We start from the raw sequence: 20935 nt of genomic DNA, 5'->3' as shown, positions 1-20935 counted from the left end.
AGATCCACTCCCAGATATCTAAAACACTTTACTTCCTCCAGTTTTTCTCCATTCAAACTTACCTCCCAATTGACTTGACCCTCAACCCTACTGCACCTAATAACCTTGCTCTTATTCAAATTTACTCTTAACTTTCTTCTCTCACACACTTTACCAAACTCAGTCACCAGCTTCTGCAGTTTCCCACATGAATCAGACACCAGCGCTGTATCATCAGCGAACAACAACTGACTCACTTCCTAAGCTCTCTCATCCCCAACAGACTTCATACTTGCCCCTCTTTCCAAAACTCTTGCATTCACCTCCCAAACAACCCCATCCATAAACAAATTAAACAACCATGGAGACATCACACACCCCTGCCGCATATATATATATATATATATATATATATATATAAATATATATATATATATATATATATATCGAATTTCGATTTCCATGTTCCATCCAAACGGGTCTCGATATGAAAAGCGTAATGTAAATATTTCTACTGTTTCATTGCAATGAAACAATCTTTTTATCCGGCCACAACATAGTGATAAAGTTGTGGGGTTTCAATCATAACATTCAACAGTCAGTGGTGAAGGTCACGCCGTCCGTCAGCCACCACAGACATATAGAGGGTGAGGTGCGGTAGAGAAGCACAGTCGGAGAACGAGTGTCAAAGTCTACATTATTCGCTGCCCACTTCAAAGACAAGTAAGTCTAAAACACGATTACTCTATGCATGACAACCACATAACTTTAAGCGGTATAATACATACTCTGGTGGAAAGAGACATATTGGCATGTATATATTGTTTTGAGAAGGTTGTTATTGATACATGTATGTTGTTTAAGATTAGGGCAAAGCCTAGCTAATATGGTATCTGTATAAATATCCTTACATTATTTGTATTTGTATCGAGATACATATTATTTGGTAAATTGCCTGTCGACTGCTGAGTGGTTGTGGAGCATTCCTCACGTGTCGTAGAAGGCGACTAAAGGGGACGGGAGCGGGAGGCTGGAAACCTTCCCCTCCTTGTATTTTGACTTTCTAAATGGGGAAACAGAAGAGGGAGTCACGTGGGGAGTGCTCATCCTCCTTGAAGGCTCAGATTGGGGTGTCTAAATGTGTGTGGATGTAACCAAGATGAGAAAAAGGAGAGATAGGTGGTATGTTTGAGGAAAGGAACCTGGATGTTTTGGCTCTGAGTGAAACGAAGTTCAAGGGTAAAGGAGAAGAGTGGTTTGGGAATGTCTTGGGAGTAAAGTCAGTGGTTAGTGAGAGGACAAGAGCAAGGGAAGGAGTAGCACTACTTCTGCATTAGGAGTGGTGGGAGTATGTGATAGAGTGCAAGAAAGTAAACTCTAGATTGATATGGGTAATACTGAAAGTGGAGAGAGATGGGTGATTATTGGTGCATATGCACCTGGGCATGAGAAGAAAGATCATGAGAGGCAAGTGTTTTGGGAACAGCTGAGTGAATGTGTTAGTGGTTTTGCTGCACGAGACCGGGTTATAGTAATGGGTGATTTGAATGCAAAGGTGAGTAATGTTGCAGTTGAGGGAATGATTGGTGTACATGGGGGTGTTCAGTGTTGTAAATGGAAATGGTGAAGAGCTTGTAGATTTATGTGCTGAAAAAGGACTGGTGATTGGGAATACCTGGTTTAAAAAGAGAGATGTACATAAGTATACGTATGTAAGTAGGAGAGATGGCCAGAGAGCGTTATTGGATTATGTGTTAATTGAAAGGCGCGCGAAAGAGAGACTATTGGATGTTAATGTGCTGAGAGGTGCAACTGGAGGGATGTCTGATCATTATCTTGTGGAGGCAAAGGTGAAGATTTGTAGAGGTTTTCAGAAAAGAAGAGAGCATGTTGGGGTGAAGAGAGTGGTGAGAGTAAGTAGGCTTGGGAAGGAGACCTGTGTGAGGAAGTACCAGGAGAGACTGAGTACAGAATGGAAAAAGGTGAGAACAATGGAAGTAAGGGGAGTGGGAGAGGAATGGGATGTATTTAGGGAAGCAGTGATGGCTTGCGCAGAAGATGCTTGTGGTATGAGATGTGTGGGTGGTGGGCAGATTAGAAAGAGTAGTGAGTGGTGGGATGAAGAAGTAAGATTATTAGTGAAAGAGAAGAGAGAGGCATTTGGACGATTTTTGCAGGGAAAAAATGCAAATGAGTGGGAGATGTATAAAAGAAAGAGGCAGGAGGTCAAGAGAAAGGTGCAAGAGGTGAAAAAGAGGGCAAATGAGAGTTGGAGTGAGAGAGTATCACTAAATTTTAGGGAGAATAAAAAGATGTTCTGGAAGGAAGTAAATAAAGTGCGTAAGACAAGGGAACAAATGGGAACTTCAGTGAAGGGGGCTAATGGGGAGGTGATAACAAGTAGTGGTGATGTGAGAAGGAGATGGAATGAGTATTTTGAAGGTTTATTGAATGTGTTTGATAATAGAGCGGCAGATATAGGGTGTTTTGGTCGAGGTGGTGCGCAAAGTGAGAGGGTTAGGGAAAATGATTTGGTAAAAGTAAATGCTTTGCAGAAGATGAAAGCCGGCAAGGCTGCGGGTTTGGATGGTATTGCAGTGGAATTTATTTAAAAAGGGGGTGAGTGTATTATTGACTGGTTGGTAAGGTTATTTAATGTATGTATGACTCATGGTGAGGTGCCTGAAGATTGGCGAAATGCTTGCATAGTGCCATTATACAAAGGCAAAGGGTATAAGTTTGTTGAGTATTCCTGGTAGATTATATGGGAGGGTATTGATTGAGAGGGTGAAGGCATGTACAGAGCAACAGATTGTGGAAGAGCAGTGTGGTTTCAGAAGTGGTAGAGGATATGTGGATCAGGTGTTTGCTTTGAAGAATGTATGTGAGAAATACTTAGAAAAGCAAATGGATTTGTATGTAGCATTTATGGATCTGGAGAAGGCATATGATAGAGTTGATAGAGATGATCTGTGGAAGGTATTAAGAATATATGGTGTGGAGGCAAGTTTTTAGAAGCAGTGAAAAGTTTTTATCGAGGATGTAAGGCATGTGTACGTGTAGGAAGAGAGGAAAGTGATTGGTTCTCAGTGAATGTTGGTTTACGGCAGGGGTGTGTGATGTCTCCATGGTTGTTTAATTTGTTTATGGATGGAGTTGTTAGGGAGGTGAATGCAAGAGTTTTGGAAAGAGGGGCAAGTATGCAGTCTGTTGTGGATGAAAGAGCTTGGTAAGTGAGTCAGTTGTTCGCTGATGATAGAGTGCTGGTGGCTGATTCATATGAGAAACTGCAGAGGCTGGTGACTGAGTTTGGTAAAGTGTGTGAAAGAAGAAAGCTGGGAGTAGATGTGAATAAGAGCAAGGTTATTGGGTACAGTAGGGTTGAGGGTCAAGTCAATTGGGAGGTAAGTTTGAATGGAGAAAAACTGGAGGAAGTGAAGTGTTTTAGATATCTGGGAGTTGGTTTGGCAGCGGATGGAACCATGGAAGCGGAAGTGAATCATAGGGTGGGGGAGGGGGCGAAAGTTCTGGGAGCGTTGAAGAATTTGTGGAAGTCGAGAGCGTTATCTTGGAAAGCAAAAATGGGAATGTTTGATGGAAAAGTGGTTCCAACGATGATATATGGTTGCGAGGCGTGGGCTATAGATAGAGTTGTGGGGAAGAGGGTGAATGTACTGGAAATGAGATGTTTGAGGACAATATGTGGTGTGAGGTGGTTTGATCGAGTAAGTGATAATAGGGTAAGAGAGATGTGTGGAAATAAAAAGAGTGTGGTTGAGAGAGCAGAAGAGGGTGTTTTGAAATGGTTTGGTCACATCGAGAGAACGAGTGAGGAAAGATTGACCAAGAGGTGGAGGGAACGAGAAGTGGGAGACCAAAGTGGAGGTGGAAAGAGGGAGTGAAAAAGATTTTGAGTGATCTTGGCCTGAACATGCAGGAGGGTGAAAGGCGTGCAAGGAATAGAGTGAATTGGAACGATGTGATATACCGGGGTCGACGTGCTGTCAATGGATTGAACCAGGGCATGTGAAGCGTCTGGGGTAAGCCATGGAGAGTTTTGTGGGGCCTGGATGTGGAAAGGGAGCTGTGGTTTTCGTGCATTGTACATGACAACTAGAGACTGAGTGTGAACGAATGTGGCCTTTGTTGCCTTTTCCTGGTGGTAACTTGCGCGCATCCATAGACAAATTAAACAACCATAGAGGTATCACGCACCCCTGCCACAAACAGACATTCACTGGGAGCCAATCACTTTCCTCTCTTCCTATTCTTACACATGCTTTACATCCTTGATAAAAAACTTTTCACTGCTTCTAGCAACTTGCCTCCCACACCATATACTCTTAATACCTTCTACAGAGCATCTCTATTAACTGTCTCATATGCCTTCTTCAGATCCATAAATGCTACATAGAAATTAATTTGCTTTTCTAAGTATTTCTCACATACAGTCTTCAAAGCAAACACCTGATCCACACATCTTCTACCACTTCTGAAACCACACTGCTCTTCCCCAGTCTGATGCTCTGTACATGTCTTCACCCTCTCAGTCAATACCCTCTCATATAATCTCCCCGGAATAGTGAACAAACTTATACCTCTATAATTTGAACACTCACCTTTATCACTTTGTCTTTGTACAATGGCACTATTTATGCATTCCCCAATCCTCAGGCACTTTACCATGAACCATACAACCGGTCAACAACACAGTCACTCCCCTTTTTTTTTTTTTTAATAAATTCCACTGCAATACCATTCAAAACCGCCGCCTTACCGGCTTTCATCTTCCGCAGAGCTTTCACTACCTCTTCTCTGTTTACCAAACCATTCTCCCAGACCTTCTCACCTCGCACACCACCTCGACCAAAACACTTTATATCTGCCACTCTATCATGAAACACATTCAGCAAACCTTCAGAATGCTCACTCCATCTCCTTTTCACTTCACCACTAGTTATTGTCTCCCCATTAGTCCCCTTCACAGATGTTCCCATTTGTTCTCTTGTATTACGCTCTTTATTTACCTCCTTCCAAAACATCTTTTTATTCTCCCTAAAATTTAATGATACTCACTCATTCCAACTCTCATTTGCCCTCTTTTTCACCTTTTGCACCTTTCTGCACCTCCTGCGTCTTTCTTTTATACATCTCCCAGTCATTTGCACTATTTCCTGCAAAAATCGTCCAAATGCCTCTCTCTTTTCTTTCACTAACAATCTTACTTCTTTATCCCACCACTCACTACCCTTTCTAATCTACCCACCTCCCACCTCTCTCATGCCTCAGGCATCTTTTGCGCAAGTCATCACTGCTTCTCTAAATACATCCCATTTCCCCACCCCATTATCATTACGTCATTTGCTCTCACCTTTTTCCATTCTGCACTTAATCTCTCCCAGTACAGTCTCCTTTCCAAGCTGACTTAACATTAACCTCTCTCTTCACTCCAACATTTTCTCTTCTTTTCTGAAAACGTCTACAAATCTTCACCTTCGTCTCTACACGATAATGATCGGACATCCCTCCAGTTACCCCTCTCAGCACATTAACATCCAAAAGTCTCTCTTTCATGCGCCTATTGATCAACACGTAATCCAGTAATGCTCTTCGGCCATCTCTCCCACTTACATACGTATACTTATGTATATCTCTCTTTTTAAACTAGGTATCCCAAGTCATCAGTCCTTTTTCATCACAAATATTTACATGCTCTTCATCATTTCCATTTACAACAATGAACACCCCATGTACACAAATTTTACCCTCAACTGCCACATTACTCACCTTTGCATTCAAATCACCCATCACTATAACCCGGTCTCGTGCATCAAAGCTGCTAACACACTCACTCAGCTGCTCCCAAAACACTTGACTCTCATGATCTTTCCTCTCATGACCAGGTGCATAGGCACCAATAGTCACCCATCTCTCTCCATGCACTTACAGTTTTACCCATATGAATCTAGAGCTTAGTTTCTTACGCTGTATCACATGCTCCCACAACTCCTGCTTCAGTTGTAGTGTTAGTCCTTCCTTTGCTCTTGTCCTCTCACCAACCCCTGACTTTACTCCCAAGACATTCCCAAACCGCTCTTCCCCTTTACCCTTAAGCTTCGTTTCACTCTAATGTGAAACATCCAGGTTCCTTTTCTGAAACATACTCTCTATCTCTCCTTTTTTCTCATCTTGGTTACATGGGTGTCTAAATACACACACACACACACACACACACACACACACACACACACACACACACACACACAGAGACATATATATATATATATATATATATATATATATATATATATATATATATTATCCCTGGGGATAGGGGAGAAAGAATACTTCCCACGTATATATATATATATATATATATATATATATATATATATATATATATATATATATATATATATATATATATATATATATATATATATAAATTAATATAAATTCGATTTTTCATCTCCAGTGAAGGTGTTGATGGTGATGGTGGCGTTTGTGGTGGTGGTGGTGGGGGCGGACTACCTGGACTATGATGTAATGTATCCTTACTATATGTTGGAACGGTGAGTTATATCTCTTGTTCTCATATGAAGAAGAAGAAGAAGAAGAGGAAAGTTATTCCCAAAATCTTATGTTCACACACTGACATGATGTGTGTCTTCATTTGCCTCACTCTCTTCCCAAAGTTACCGAGATTTGCTTCCTTCAGTTGTTGGAGGAGATGATTATCTTATTGACAACGTAACACTTTCCTGAACCATTGGTGTTGAAAACGACGTAAAGCAACGTAAAGATATGTCTCCATAAATTCTCTCAACTCTTTCTTCAGTACATATATATATATATATATATATATATATATATATTCATTTATTTTCTCTTATATTTAGTCGCTGTCTCCCGCGTTAGCGAGGTAGCGCCAGGAATCAGACGAAAGAATGGCCGACCCACCTACATACGCGTGTATATACATACACGCCCACACACGCATAAATACATACCTGCACTTTTCAACGTATATATACATATACATAGACATACATACATATATACATATGTACATATTCTTACTTGCTGCCATCATCCATTCCTGCCCCCTCCCCGCCACACATGAAATGACAACCCCTTCCCTCGCTTGCGCGAGGTAGCGCTAGGAAAAGACAACAAAGGCTACATTCATTCACACTCAGTCTCTAGTTGTCATGTGTAACGCACCGAAACCACAGCTCTCTTTCCACATCCAGACCATACAAAACTTTCCATGGTCTACCCCAGACGCTTCACATGCCCTGGTTCAATCCATTGACAGCGCGTTGACCCCGGTATACCGCATCGTTCCAATTCACTCTATTCCTTGCACGCCTTTCACCCTCCTGTATGTTCAGGCCTTGATCGCTCAAAATCTTCTTCAATCCATCCTTCCACCTCCAATTTGGTGTCCCACTTGTCGTCGTTCGCTCCACCTCTGACACATATATCTTCTATGTCAATCTTTTCTCACTCATTCTCTCCATGTGACCAAAACATTTCAATACACCCTCTTCTGCTCTCTCAACCACATTCCTTTTATTACCTCACATCTCTTTAACCCTTTCATTATTTACCTTATCAAACCACCTCACGTTACAAATTGTCCTTAAACACATTTCATTTCCAACACATCCACTCTCCTCCGCACAACCCTATCTATAGCTCATGCCTCACAACCATATAACATTGTTGGAACCACTATTCCTTAAGTATGCCCATTTTTGCTCTCTGAGATAATGTTCTCGCCTTCCACACATTCTTAGACACTCCCAGATCCTTCGCCCCCTCCCTCACCCTGTGACTCACTTCCGCTTCCATGGTTCCATCCGCTAAATCCACTCCTAGATATCTAAAACACTTCACTTCCTCCAGTTTTTCTCCACTTAAACTTACCTCCCAATTGACTTGTCCGTCAACCCTACTGTACCTAATAACCTTGCTCTTATTCACATTTCTCTCAACTTTCTTCTTTCACACACTTTACCAAACTCAGTCACCAGCTTCTGCAGTTTCTCACATGAATCAGCCACCAGTGCTGTATCATCAGATAACAACAACTGACTCACTTCCTAAGCTCTCTCATCCACAACAGACTGCATACTTGCCCCTCTTTCCAAAAGTCTTGCATTCACTTTCCTAACAACCCCATCCATAAACAAATTAAACAACCATGGAGACATCACACACCCCTGCCGCAAACCAACATTCACTTGGAACCAATCACTTTCCTCGCTTTCTACTCGTATACATACCTCACATCATCGATAAAAAAATTTCACTGCTTCTAGCAACTTACATCCACACCATATACTCTTAATACCTTACAACGGAGCGTCTCTATTAACTGTATCATATGCCTTCTCCAGATCCATAAATGCTACATACAAATCCATCCGTTTTTTATTTATTTTTCACATAGATTCTTCAAAGCAAACACCTGATCCACACATCCTCTACTACTTCTGAAACCACACTGCTCTTCCCCAGTCTGATGCTCAGTACATGCCTTCACCCTCTCAATCAATACCCTCACCTTTATCCTCTTTACCTTTGTACAAGAGCACTATGCATGCATTCCGCTGATCTTCAGGCACTTAACCGTGGACCATACATACATTGAATATCCTTACCAACCAGTCAACAACACAGTCATCCCCTTGTTAGATAAATTCCACTGCAATACCATCCAAACCCGCCGCCTTGCCGGCTTTTATCTTCGGCAAAGCTTTCACTACCTTTACTCTGTTTACCAATGAATTCTCCCTGACCCCTCTCGCTTCGCTCACCACCTCGACCAAAACACCCTATATCTGCCACTCTATCATCAAACACACTCAACAAACCTTCAAATTACACACTCCATCTCCTTCTCACATCACCACTACTTGTTATTACCTCTCCATTAGTCCCCTTCACCGATGTTCCCATTTGTTCTCTTGTATTACGCTCTTTATTTACCTCTTTCCAAAACATCGTTTTATTCTACCGAAAATTTAATGATACTTTCTCGCCTCAACTCTCATTTGTCCTCTTTTTCAACTCTTGCACCATACTCTTGACCTACTGCCTCTTTCTTTTATCTATCTATCAGTCATTTGCACCATTTCCTCGCAAAAAAATCGTCCAAATGCCGCTCTCTATTCTTTCACTAGCAATCTTACTTCTTTATCCCACCACTCACTACCCTTTCTAATCTCCCCACCTCCCACGTTTCTCATGCCACAAGTATCTTTTGCACAAGCCATCACTGCTTCTCTAAATTCATCCTATTCCTCCCCCACTCCCCTTACGTCATTTGCTCTCACCTTTTTCCATTTTGCACTTAATCTCTGCTGGTACTTCCTTAAACAAGTCTCCTTTCCAAGGTCACTTACTCTCACCACTCTCTTCACCCCAACATTCTCTCTTCTTTTCTGAAAACCTTTACAAATCTTCAATTTCGCCTCCACAAGATAATGATCAGACATCCATCCAGTTGCCCCTCTTAGCACATTAACATCTAAAAGTCTCTCTTTTATGCGCCTATGAATTAACACGTAATCCAATAACGCTCTCTGGCGATCTCTCCTACTTACATACGTATACCTATGTATACATCTCTTTTTAAACTAGGTATTCTCAATCACCAGTCCTTTTTCAGCACACAAATCTATAAGCTCTTCACCATTTCCATTTACAACAATGAACACCCCATGTGCACCAATTATTCCCTCAACTGCCACATTATTCACCTTTGCATTCAAATCACCCACCACTGTAACCCGGTCTCGTGCATCAAAGCTGCTAACACACTCACTCAGCTGCTCCCAAAACACTTGACTCTCATGATCTTTCATCTCATGACCAGGTGCCTAGGCACCAATAATCGGCCATCTCTCTCCGTGCACTTTCAGTTTTTCCGTATCAATGTAGAGTTTTACTTTCTTACACTCTATCACACAATCTCGCAACTCCTGCTTCAGGAGTAGTGCTACTCCTTCCTTTGCTCTTGTCCTCTCACCAACCCCTGACTTTACTCCCCAAACATTCCCAAACCACTCTTACCATGGAAAGTTTTGTGGGGCCTGAATGTGGAAAATGAGCTGTTGTTTCGGTGCATTATACATGATAGCTAGAGACTGAGTAAGAACGAATGTGGCCTTTGTTGTGTTTTCCTAGTGCTACCTCGCGTGCGCGGAGGGGGGGGGGGGGGATGGTATTTCATCTGCAGTGGAGTGGCGACGAGAATGGATGAAGGCAGCAAGCATGAATAAGTACATGTGCATATATGTATATGTCTGTGTATGTATATGTTTAATTGCATAGGTATGTATATGTGCGTGTGTGGGCGTTTATGTATATACATGTGTATGTGGATGGGTTGGGTCATTCATTCGTCTATTTCCTTGCGCTACCTCGGTAACGCGGGAGACAGCGACCAAGTATGATAAGAATAAATGAACAAATATAATTGTGCGTATGCACATTAAGCTGTATTCATTATCATTTTCAGCGCAGGGAAGTGGGACAGACCTCATCCCCGTCCACCACAACCAGGATCCAGACCCAAACCCACTTCTATTCGGGCCGCGCAACTTCTTGTCCCACCACCTGAACCTGTGCCTGTTTCCCTAGCCAGCAAATACAAGTAATATCCTCAGAAGGCAAGTTCACCTCTTTTTTTTATCATTATTAGTATTATTATCATTATTATCATTATCTTTATTATCATTATTATTATTATTATTATTATTATTTTTTTTTTTTATTATACTTTGTCGCTGTTTCCCGCGTTTGCGAGGTAGCGCAAGGAAACAGACGAAAGAAATGGCCCAACCCCCCCCCCCCCCATACACATGTATATACATACGTCCACACACGCAAATATACATACCTACACAGCTTTCCATGGTTTACCCCAGACGCTTCACATGCCTTGATTCAATCCACTGACAGCACGTCAACCCCGGTATACCACATCGCTCCAATTCACTCTATTCCTTGCCCTCCTTTCACCCTCCTGCATGTTCAGGCCCCGATCACACAAAATCTTTTTCACTCCATCTTTCCACCTCCAATTTGGTCTCCCTCTTCTCCTCGTTCCCTCCACCTCCGACACATATATCCTCTTGGTCAATCTTTCCTCACTCATTCTCTCCATGTGCCCAAACCACTTCAAAACACCCTCTTCTGCTCTCTCAACCACGCTCTTTTTATTTCCACACATCTCTCTTACCCTTACGTTACTCACTCGATCAAACCACCTCACACCACACATTGTCCTCAAACATCTCATTTCCAGCACATCCATCCTCCTGCGCACAACTCTATCCATAGCCCACGCCTCGCAACCATACAACATTGTTGGAACCACTATTCCTTCAAACATACCCATTTTTGCTTTCCGAGATAATGTTCTCGACTTCCACACATTCTTCAAGGCCCCCAGAATTTTCGCCCCCTCCCCCACCCTATGATCCACTTCTGCTTCCATGGTTCCATCCGCTGCCAGATCCACTCCCAGATATCTAAAACACTTCACTTCCTCCAGTTTTTCTCCATTCAAACTCACCTCCCAATTGACTTGACCCTCAAACCCTACTGTACCTAATAATAATAATAATAATAATAATAATAATTATTATTATTATTATTATTATTATTATTATTATTATCATTATTATCATTTTTATTATTATTACTATTATTATTATTATTATTATTATTATTATTATTATTATTATCATTATTATTATTATTATTATTATTATCATTATTATTATCATTATCATTATTATCATTATTATTATTATTATTATTATTATTATTATTATTATTATTATCCTTATTATTATCATTATCATTAGCATTATTATTACTATAATTATTATTATTATCATCAGTATTAGTATTATTATTATCATTAATATTTTCAGTATTCTTACTATTATCATTATTATTATTATTATCATTGTTATTATTGTCATTAATATTATTATTATCATCATCATTATTATTATTGTTATCATTATTATTATTTTTATTATTATTATCATCATTATTATTATCGTTATTATTATTTTTATCATTATATTTAAGTGCTGTTCCCGCGTCATCGAGGTAGCGCAAGGAAACAGATGAAGAATGTCCCAACCACCCACCCATCCACCCACCCACACACACACACACACACACACACACACACATTGGATGGTATTGCAGTGGAATTTATTAAAAAAGGGGGTGACTGTATTGTTGACTGGTTGGTAAGGTTATTTAATGTATGTATGATTCATGGCGCAAGGAAACAGACGAAAGAAACGGCCCAACCCACCCACATAAATATATATATATTTATTCATTTATCTATTTATTTATCTATCTATTTATTTATTCTGCTTTGTCGCTGTCTCCCGCGTTTGCGAGGTAGCGCAAGGAAACAGACGAAAGAAATGGCCCAACCCACCCCCATACACATGCATATACATACACGTCCACACACGCAAATATACATACCTATACATCTCAATGTACACATATATATACACACACAGACACATACATATATACCCATGCACACAATTCACACTGTCTGCCTTTATTCATTTGTCATCGCCACCTCGCCACACACGGAATACCATCCCCCTCCCCCCCATGTGTGCGAGGTAGCGCTAGGAAAATACAACAAAGGCCCCATTCGTTCACACTCAGTCTTTAGCTGTCATGCAATAATGCCCGAAACCACAGCTCCCTTTCCACATCCAGGCCCCACACAACTTTCCATGGTTTACCCAAACGCTTCACATGCCCTGATTCAATCAACTGACAGCACGTCAACCCCAGTATACCACATCGATCCAATTCACTCTATTCCTTGCCCGCCTTTCACCCTCCTGCATGTTCAGGCCCCGATCACTCAAAATCTTTTTCACTCCATCTTTCCACCTCCAATTTGGTCTCCCACTTCTCCTCGTTCCCTCCACCTCCGACACATATATCCTCTTGGTCAATCTTTCCTCACTCATTCTCTCCATCTGCCCAAACCATTTCAAAACACCCTCTTCTGCTCTCTCAACCACGCTCTTTTTATTTCCACACGTTTCTCTTACCCTTACATTACTTACTCGATCAAACCACCTCACACCACACATTGTCCTCAAACAACTCATTTCCAGCACATCCACTCTCCTGCGCACAACTCTATCCACAGCCCACGCCTCGCAACCATACAACATTGTTGGAACCACTATTCCTTCAAACATACCCATTTTTGCTTTCCGAGATAATGTTCTCGACTTCCACACATTCTTCAAGGCTCCCAGGATTTTCGCCCCCTCCCCCACCCTATGATTCACTTCCGCTTCCATGGTTCCATCCGCTGCCAGACCCACTCCCAGATATCTAAAACACTTTACTTCCTCCAGTTTTTCTCCATTCAAACTTACCTCCCAATTGACTTGACCCTCAACCCTACTGTACCTAATTACCTTGCTCTTATTCACATTTACTCTTAACTTTCTTCTTTCACACACTTTATCAAACTTAGTCACCAGCTTCTGCAGTTTCTCACATGAATCAGCCACCAGCGCTGTATCATCAGCGAACAACAACTGACTCACTTCCCAAGCTCTCTCATCCCCAACAGACTTCATACTTGCCCCTCTTTCCAAAACTCTTGCATTCACCTCCCTAACAACCCCATCCATAAACAAATTAAACAACCATGGAGACATCACACACCCCTGCCGCAAACCTACATTCACTGAGAACCAATCACTTTCCTCTCTTCCTACACGTACACATGCCTTACATCCTCGATAAAAACTTTTCACTGCTTCTAACAACTTGCCTCCCACACCATATATTCTTAATACCTTCCACAGAGAATCTCTATCAACTCTATCATATGCCTTCTCCAGATCCATAAATGCTACATACAAATCCATTTGCTTTTCTAAGTATTTCTCACATACATTCTTCAAAGCAAACACCTGATCCACACATCCTCTACCACTTCTGAAACCACACTGCTCTTCCCCAATCTGATGCTCTGTACATGCTTTCACCCTCTCAATCAATATACCCTCGCATATAATTTACCAGGAATACTCAACAAACTTATACCTCTGTGATTTGAGCACTCACTCTTATCCCCTTTGCCTTTGTACAGTGGCACTATGCAAGCATTCCGCCAATCCTTAGGCACCCCACCATGAATCATACATACATTAAATAACCTTACCAACCAGTCAACAATACAGTCACCCCCTTTTTTAATAAATTCCACTGCAATACCATCCAAACCTGCTGCCTTGCCGGCTTTCATCTTCCGCAAAGCTTTTACTACTTCTCTGTTTACCAAATCATTTTCCCTAACCCTCTCACTTTGCACACCACCTCGACCAAAACACCCTATATCTGCCACTCTATCATCAAACACATTCAACAAACCTTCAAAATACTCACTCCATCTCCTTCTCACATCACCACTACTTGTTATCACCTCCCCATTAGCGCCCTTCACTGAAGTTCCCATTTGCTCCCTTGTCTTACGCACTTTATTTACCTCCTTCCAGAACATCTTTTTATTCTCCCTAAAATTTAATGATACTCTCTCACCCCAACTCTCATTTGCCCTCTTTTTCACCTCTTGCACCTTTTTCTTGACCTCCTGTCTCTTTCTTTTATACATCCACTCAATTGCATTTTTTCCCTGCAAAAATCGTCCAAATGCCTCTCTCTTCTCTTTCACTAATAATCTTACTTCTTCATCCCACCACTCACTACCCTTTCTAATCAACCCACCTCCCACGCTTCTCATGCCAAAAGCATCTTTTGCGCAATCCATCACTGATTCCCTAAATACATCCCATTCCTCCCCCACTCCCCTCACTTCCATTGTTCTCACCTTTTTCCATTCTGTACTCAGTCTCTCCTAGTACTTCCTCACACAAGTGTCCTTCCCAAGGTCTCTTACTCTCACCACTCTCTTCACCCCAACATTCACTCTTCTTTTCTGAAAACCCATACAAATCTTCACCTTAACCTTCACAAGATAATGATCAGACATCCCTCCAGTTGCACCTCTCAGCACATTAACATCCAAAAGTCTCTCTTTCGCGCGCCTGTCAATTAACACGTAATCTAATAACGCTCTCTGGCCATCTCTCCTACTTACATACGTATACTTATGTATATCTCGCTTTTTAAACCAGGTATTCCCAATCACCAGTCCTTTTTCAGCACATAAATCTACAAGCTCTTCACCATTTCCATTTACAACACTGAACACCCCATGTATACCAATTATTCCCTCAACTGCCACATTACTCACCTTTGCATTCAAATCACCCATCACTATAACCCGGTCTCGTGCATCAAAACCACTAACACACTCATTCAGCTGCTCCCAAAACACTTGCCTCTCATGATCTTTCTTCTCATGCCCAGGTGCATATGCACCAATAATCACCCATCTCTCTCCATCAACTTTCAGTTTTACCCATATTAATCGAGAATTTACTTTCTTACATTCTATCACATACTCCCACAACTCCTGTTTCAGGAGTACTGCTACTCCTTCCCTTGCTCTTGTCCTCTCACTAAACCCTGACTTTACTCCCTAGACATTCCCAAACCACTCTTCCCCTTTACCCTTAAGCTTCGTTTCACTCAAAGCCAAAACATCCAGGTTCCTTTCCTCAAACATACTACCTATCTCTCCTTTTTTCACATCTTGGTTACATCCACACAGATTTAGACACCCCAATCTGAGTCTACGAGGAGGATGAGCACTCCCCGCGTGACTCCTTCTGTTTCCCATTTTTAGAAAGTTAAAATACAAGGAGGGGAGGATTTCTGGCCCCCCGCTCCCGTTTTAGATATCTGGGAGTGGATCTGTCAGCGGATGGAACCATGGAAGCGGAAGTGGATCATAGGGTGGGGGAGGGGGCGAAAATTTTGGGAGCCTTGAAAAATGTGTGGAAGTCGAGAACATTATCTCGGAAAGCAAAAATGGGTATGTTTGAAGGAATAGTGGTTCCAACAATGTTGTATGGTTGCGAGGCGTGGGCTATGGATAGAGATGTGCGCAGGAGGATGGATGTGCTGGAAATGAGATGTTTGAGGACAATGTGTGGTGTGAGGTGGTTTGATCGAGTAAGTAACGTAAGGGTAAGAGAGATGTGTGGAAATAAAAAGAGCGTGGTTGAGAGAGCAGAAGAGGGTGTTTTGAAATGGTTTGGGCACATGGAGAGAATGAGTGAGGAAAGATTGACCAAGAGGATATATGTGTCGGAGGTGGAGGGAACGAGGAGAAGAGGGAGACCAAATTGGAGGTGGAAAGATGGAGTGAAAAAGATTTTGTGTGATCGGGGCCTGAACATGCAGGAGGGTGAAAGGAGGGCAAGGAATAGAGTGAATTGGAGCGATGTGGTATACAGGGGTTGACGTGCTGTCAGTGGATTGAATCAAGGCATGTGAAGCGTCTGGGGTAAACCATGGAAGGCTGTGTAGGTATGTATATTTGCGTGTGTGGACGTATGTACATGTGTATGGGGGGGGGGGGGGGTTGAGCCATTTCTTTCGTCTGTTTCCTTGCGCTACCTCGCAAACGCGGGAGACAGCGACAAAGTATGAAAAAAAAAAAAAAAAAAAAATATATATATATATATATATATATATATATATATATATATATATATATATATATATATATATATATATATATATATATATATATGTAATTGTGCGTATGTACATCAAGAAGTATTCATTATCATTTCCAGCAATGAGAAGAGACCGAGGCCACATCTACCAGGTCTGGAACCCAGAACCAAGGCCACATCTACCAGGTCTGGAACCCAGAATGAAACGCTCTTATCGTCGGCAACCACAATACCCAAGAGGTTATGGCCGACCTGAGCCTGAGCCTGAGCCTTAGTACTACCAGTAACATCCTCAGAAGACACGTTCATGTCTTTATCTTTATCATTATCATTATTGTTATTCGGACGGACGGACAGACGCCAGGGTCGGTACGATAACGTGGCCACTTGTATCAACTTTTATAAACAAATCCCAGTCGCTCGAGTATGCTTTGAGTAATTTTTTTTCTTTTTTATATATGTTTATTGATTTATGCGACTGGACTGGAGAGATGGTTTCCAGTGGAACATCTTGGTACGCCTAAGAAAATTTACTGTTGTTAACATTACTAGTGATATGGAGTGGACTTAGTGTGTAAACAAAATGTAAATGATTGTACCGAACTGTTTAGTTCAGTAAACAGATATACCTGGGTAACTCGGTCAGACTGTCACAAAATTTTGTTCTTCAAGAAGTAAAAAAGTTCGTTACAATGAATTCTTTCGATTTATCCCTATTTATTTTTTTTCATTTAGGATTATGGTAGAGACAGAATTTATTAGAGGAAACGTGGGGTACCTGATCTTCCTGGTATAGCTTCTCAAAATCTCGTATGTACTAAATATATAACCATAGAAACTGAATAAGCTTAGGTGCAGAAAATGAAGAACAGGGATAACATATATGTATAACCAAGGGAAGGTGCCAGACGATGAAATGATTGTTAGTACTGTAATGTACGGGTTGGGGCGACTGTAATCAGTGATGTGCCACAAGGGTCGGTGATGGGAACTACTTTCATTATTTGTATAAACAATTTGGATAGTGGAATCATGCCTTGAGTAAATTTGCGGACGATATGAATTAGGAAATGTTATTGATGCAGTGAGGGTAGAAGAGGACTTGGATAAACTCTCAGTGGGCGAGGGAGTGGCATATGGATTTCAGCATAAATATATGTAAGACATTGAGTGTAGAGAAGGAGGGTAACTCAAACTACTATTATACGATAGACTCATAGGAAAATAAGAGTGTGGGAGGAATTTGGGAGTATCAGTAAGTAAAGGACTAAAACCAAGGCAATAGTGTATCAAAGTTAATAACAAGGCAAATAGAATGTTGGGATTTATTAGGTGAAGTGTTAGTAACAAAACCCCTAAAGTAATATCAAAGCTTTATCTTGCATTAGTTGGGCCTCATTTGGAGTATGCTGTGCAGTTTTGGTCGCCCTACCATCCATCATGTAGATATAGATAAATTGGAGAGAGTGTAGAAAAGTTTGACTGGAATGATACCAGGAATTAGGAATTTTATTTATGAAGAAAGACTTACTAGACTGAATTGGCATTGACTGGAAAGGAGGATGGCCAGAGGGGATATGATAGAGGTGTACAAATGGATCACATGTCTAACTAAATAAGGGGAAAATTGGCAATGTTATAAGGAAAGCCAACCAGGTTAGAACTCGCAATAAAGGTTTCAAGATAGAAACATTTAGGTTCAGATTGGATGTGGGGAAGCACTGGTTTAGCAATAGGGTGGTAGATCTCTGAAATAGCTTGCCAGATGCAGTGGCTGAGGCTGGAACCTTAAATTGTTTTAAGAATAGGTTGGATAGGTATGTGAGCTGCGAGGGTTGAGTGGCTGTAGGAAGGGCCAGCCTAGTATGGGCCAGTAGGCCTTCTGCAGAGTCCAGTATCTTATGTTCTTACGTGTGTTCTTATGAAACTGTCACCATTAACTTCAAATTCTCCCAGCCAAGAAAGCAAATAGGGTGTTAGGATTTATAAACAAACTTTGCGTTCAAAACCAAGGCTGTGATATTGCCACTATACCTAAGTCTAGTTAGACCACACCTCGAATATACAGTGCAGTTTTGGGTCCCTCCCTTAAGCAAGGATATTCTTGCATAGGAAGCAGTGCAGCGAAGAGCAACTAAATTGATTTCTTCTTTGTGGAAGAAACCATATGAGGAGAGACTGCGAGAATAAAACTTATTCTCCCTAAGCAAGAGTCGCCTCCGGGGCAAATTTATAGAATGTTTCAGAATCCTTAAAGGATTTAACAACGTCGATATTGAATATTTCTTTACAGTAGCACCAGCATTACCGACGAGAGAAAGTGGATCAAGATTTAAGGGTCACCGAGTTAATCTGGACTGAAGAAAATATTCTTTTTACCAACGACATTATTGATGCATTGAATAAGCTTTCAGAAAATGTAGTTCAGAGCAACACCCTTAACATCTTCAGAATTAAGCTTGATCATAACTTGTCACTCTCCAGTAGTGAATAATGAAGTGGATTGGAAGTGGAATCCACTTCATTATTCACTACTCTCCAGTAGTGAATAATGAATTCAATCGGTCATTATAGTGCGGTAGTATATCATGCTACCTTCTCAACCACTGATCTCTCTCTGGCCATGTTGGGGTATCGTACTAACATTGATTAACCCATGTATGTCACCTGCTGCTGCTGTTGCTATGGGTAATGTTGGTGGTACAGGAGACGGCATCGCTGTGGCTCCTGCGGGCAAGATCCTGCCTCCGACGCCTGCCAGCAGATTCAAGAGACTTAAGATCTTCATTAGGTCGACCAAGAAAGGTAGGAGCTTCTGACGCTGCGCCATGTTTCCCTCACTCACTGTCCCGCTCAAAGCGAAAACTATTTCTTTTTCGTTTGATTTTATTTGCCTATTCCTGTGAATCTAAGGATATATCTATGGCCAAGATAAAGCATTATGTTTCAGTAAGTATCTGAATATTTTCTCAAGAGATAAACTATTAAGTTACATATAGAATATTTGTTCCGTAAGTCTTAACTAACACGTAAACATTTCCTTATTTCATTTCGTGTTCTTCGCTCCGTCGTTCATGCCGGAAATCTTATGCCTTCCCTAGATCGAAGTAAGAAGGAGGAGAAGAAGAGGAGGAGCCAAGACGGCGGAGGAGAGTGACAGAGTAACCCGAGCGATCTGCCCGTTCCTGCTGGCTGTTGTGGTCTGCACGAAATGAACGAAGCAAATTCTCTCGATTTTAGAGAGTTTTCTGAAAACGTAAACCACCTGTTCCCCGAGTCTCGGTTGCAAGGTCAACATGGCTCCATCTCCACCACCAACGTGGCTCCTCAATCAGCCTCCAATTCCCTCTCTAAAAAAGGCGTCGGTGCTTCCTCCAGCATCACTGACCCTCGCCTCTGGGCCTCCTCTGACATCTTCATCTGTGAGGAATTTACATTCTACGACAGAAAGGGACGAGACAGTCAAAATAAGGACTTCTTACCTCCTCCGAGATCCTACTCTCAAGTCCTTTACGGCGGGAGACAAGATGAACTCAGGGACCATCTGGACGCGACCGACAACCTCAGCGACCAACTGCCTGATAACTTTACACAAGACGACAGGTTTGGAGGACTGAGCCCTGAACTATCACTTGCTCTCAGCAACGACTCTCTTGACATGGAGTGTTTTAAGGTGGGATCCGATGTGATGGTGGACGATCAAGCGGACATGGCAGGTGTATTAAGGTGGGATCCGATGTGATGGTGGACGATCAAGTGGACATGACAGATGTCTTAAGGTGGGATCCGATGTGATGGTGGACGATCAGTTTTTATGTTGGGCAGACTGGTGATGATCTCTTTGTTTGACTAAAGCAACATGAATATAGTATAAGAACAGAGCAAGAATCAAATGCCTTGTATAATGAAATAAAAAGATATGATAATTTTACTGACGGGAGTAATGCCATCTCAATTATCAAATCTAACTCATGTACCACGAGAAATAGCATTGTATTCTCTATCATCAAATATACAAAGAATTGTATCATTAATGTTAGTGATGATCTATACAAATTGGAGAGCCTTATTGTTGATAGAAATGGTGAACAGTTTCCATTCATGTCCAAATGATAAATTCATGATAATCATGTTGCCAGACTTGAACGTCCCCGACCTCCATTCCGATGGTCGCTTGTTTATCAAAAGGCGTTCTAGCTACGTCTCTTCGTTGCATATCAAGTGACTGTTATATATCTTTCTTGTATCCCCCGTGATGATGTGATTATTAC

General features: G+C 41.5%; 1 long non-coding RNA gene across 1 annotated transcript; it reads left to right on the top strand.

Annotated features, from left to right (window-relative positions):
• Positions 1 to 562: 562 nt before the first annotated feature.
• On the top strand, positions 563 to 20595 carry LOC139755148 (uncharacterized). The gene is made up of 5 exons (XR_011714054.1): positions 563 to 702; positions 6455 to 6551; positions 10511 to 10661; positions 16785 to 19469; positions 19766 to 20595. It is a non-coding gene; the product is annotated as an uncharacterized lncRNA (long non-coding RNA).
• The last annotated feature ends 340 nt before the right edge of the window (positions 20596 to 20935 follow it).

This window comes from Panulirus ornatus, chromosome 18 (assembly GCF_036320965.1).
Source record: "Panulirus ornatus isolate Po-2019 chromosome 18, ASM3632096v1, whole genome shotgun sequence".
In the NCBI taxonomy this organism is placed as follows: Eukaryota; Metazoa; Arthropoda; class Malacostraca; order Decapoda; family Palinuridae; genus Panulirus; species Panulirus ornatus.
Note: the sequence above shows the minus strand (reverse complement) of the source record. Positions and strands in the feature narration are given on the sequence as shown.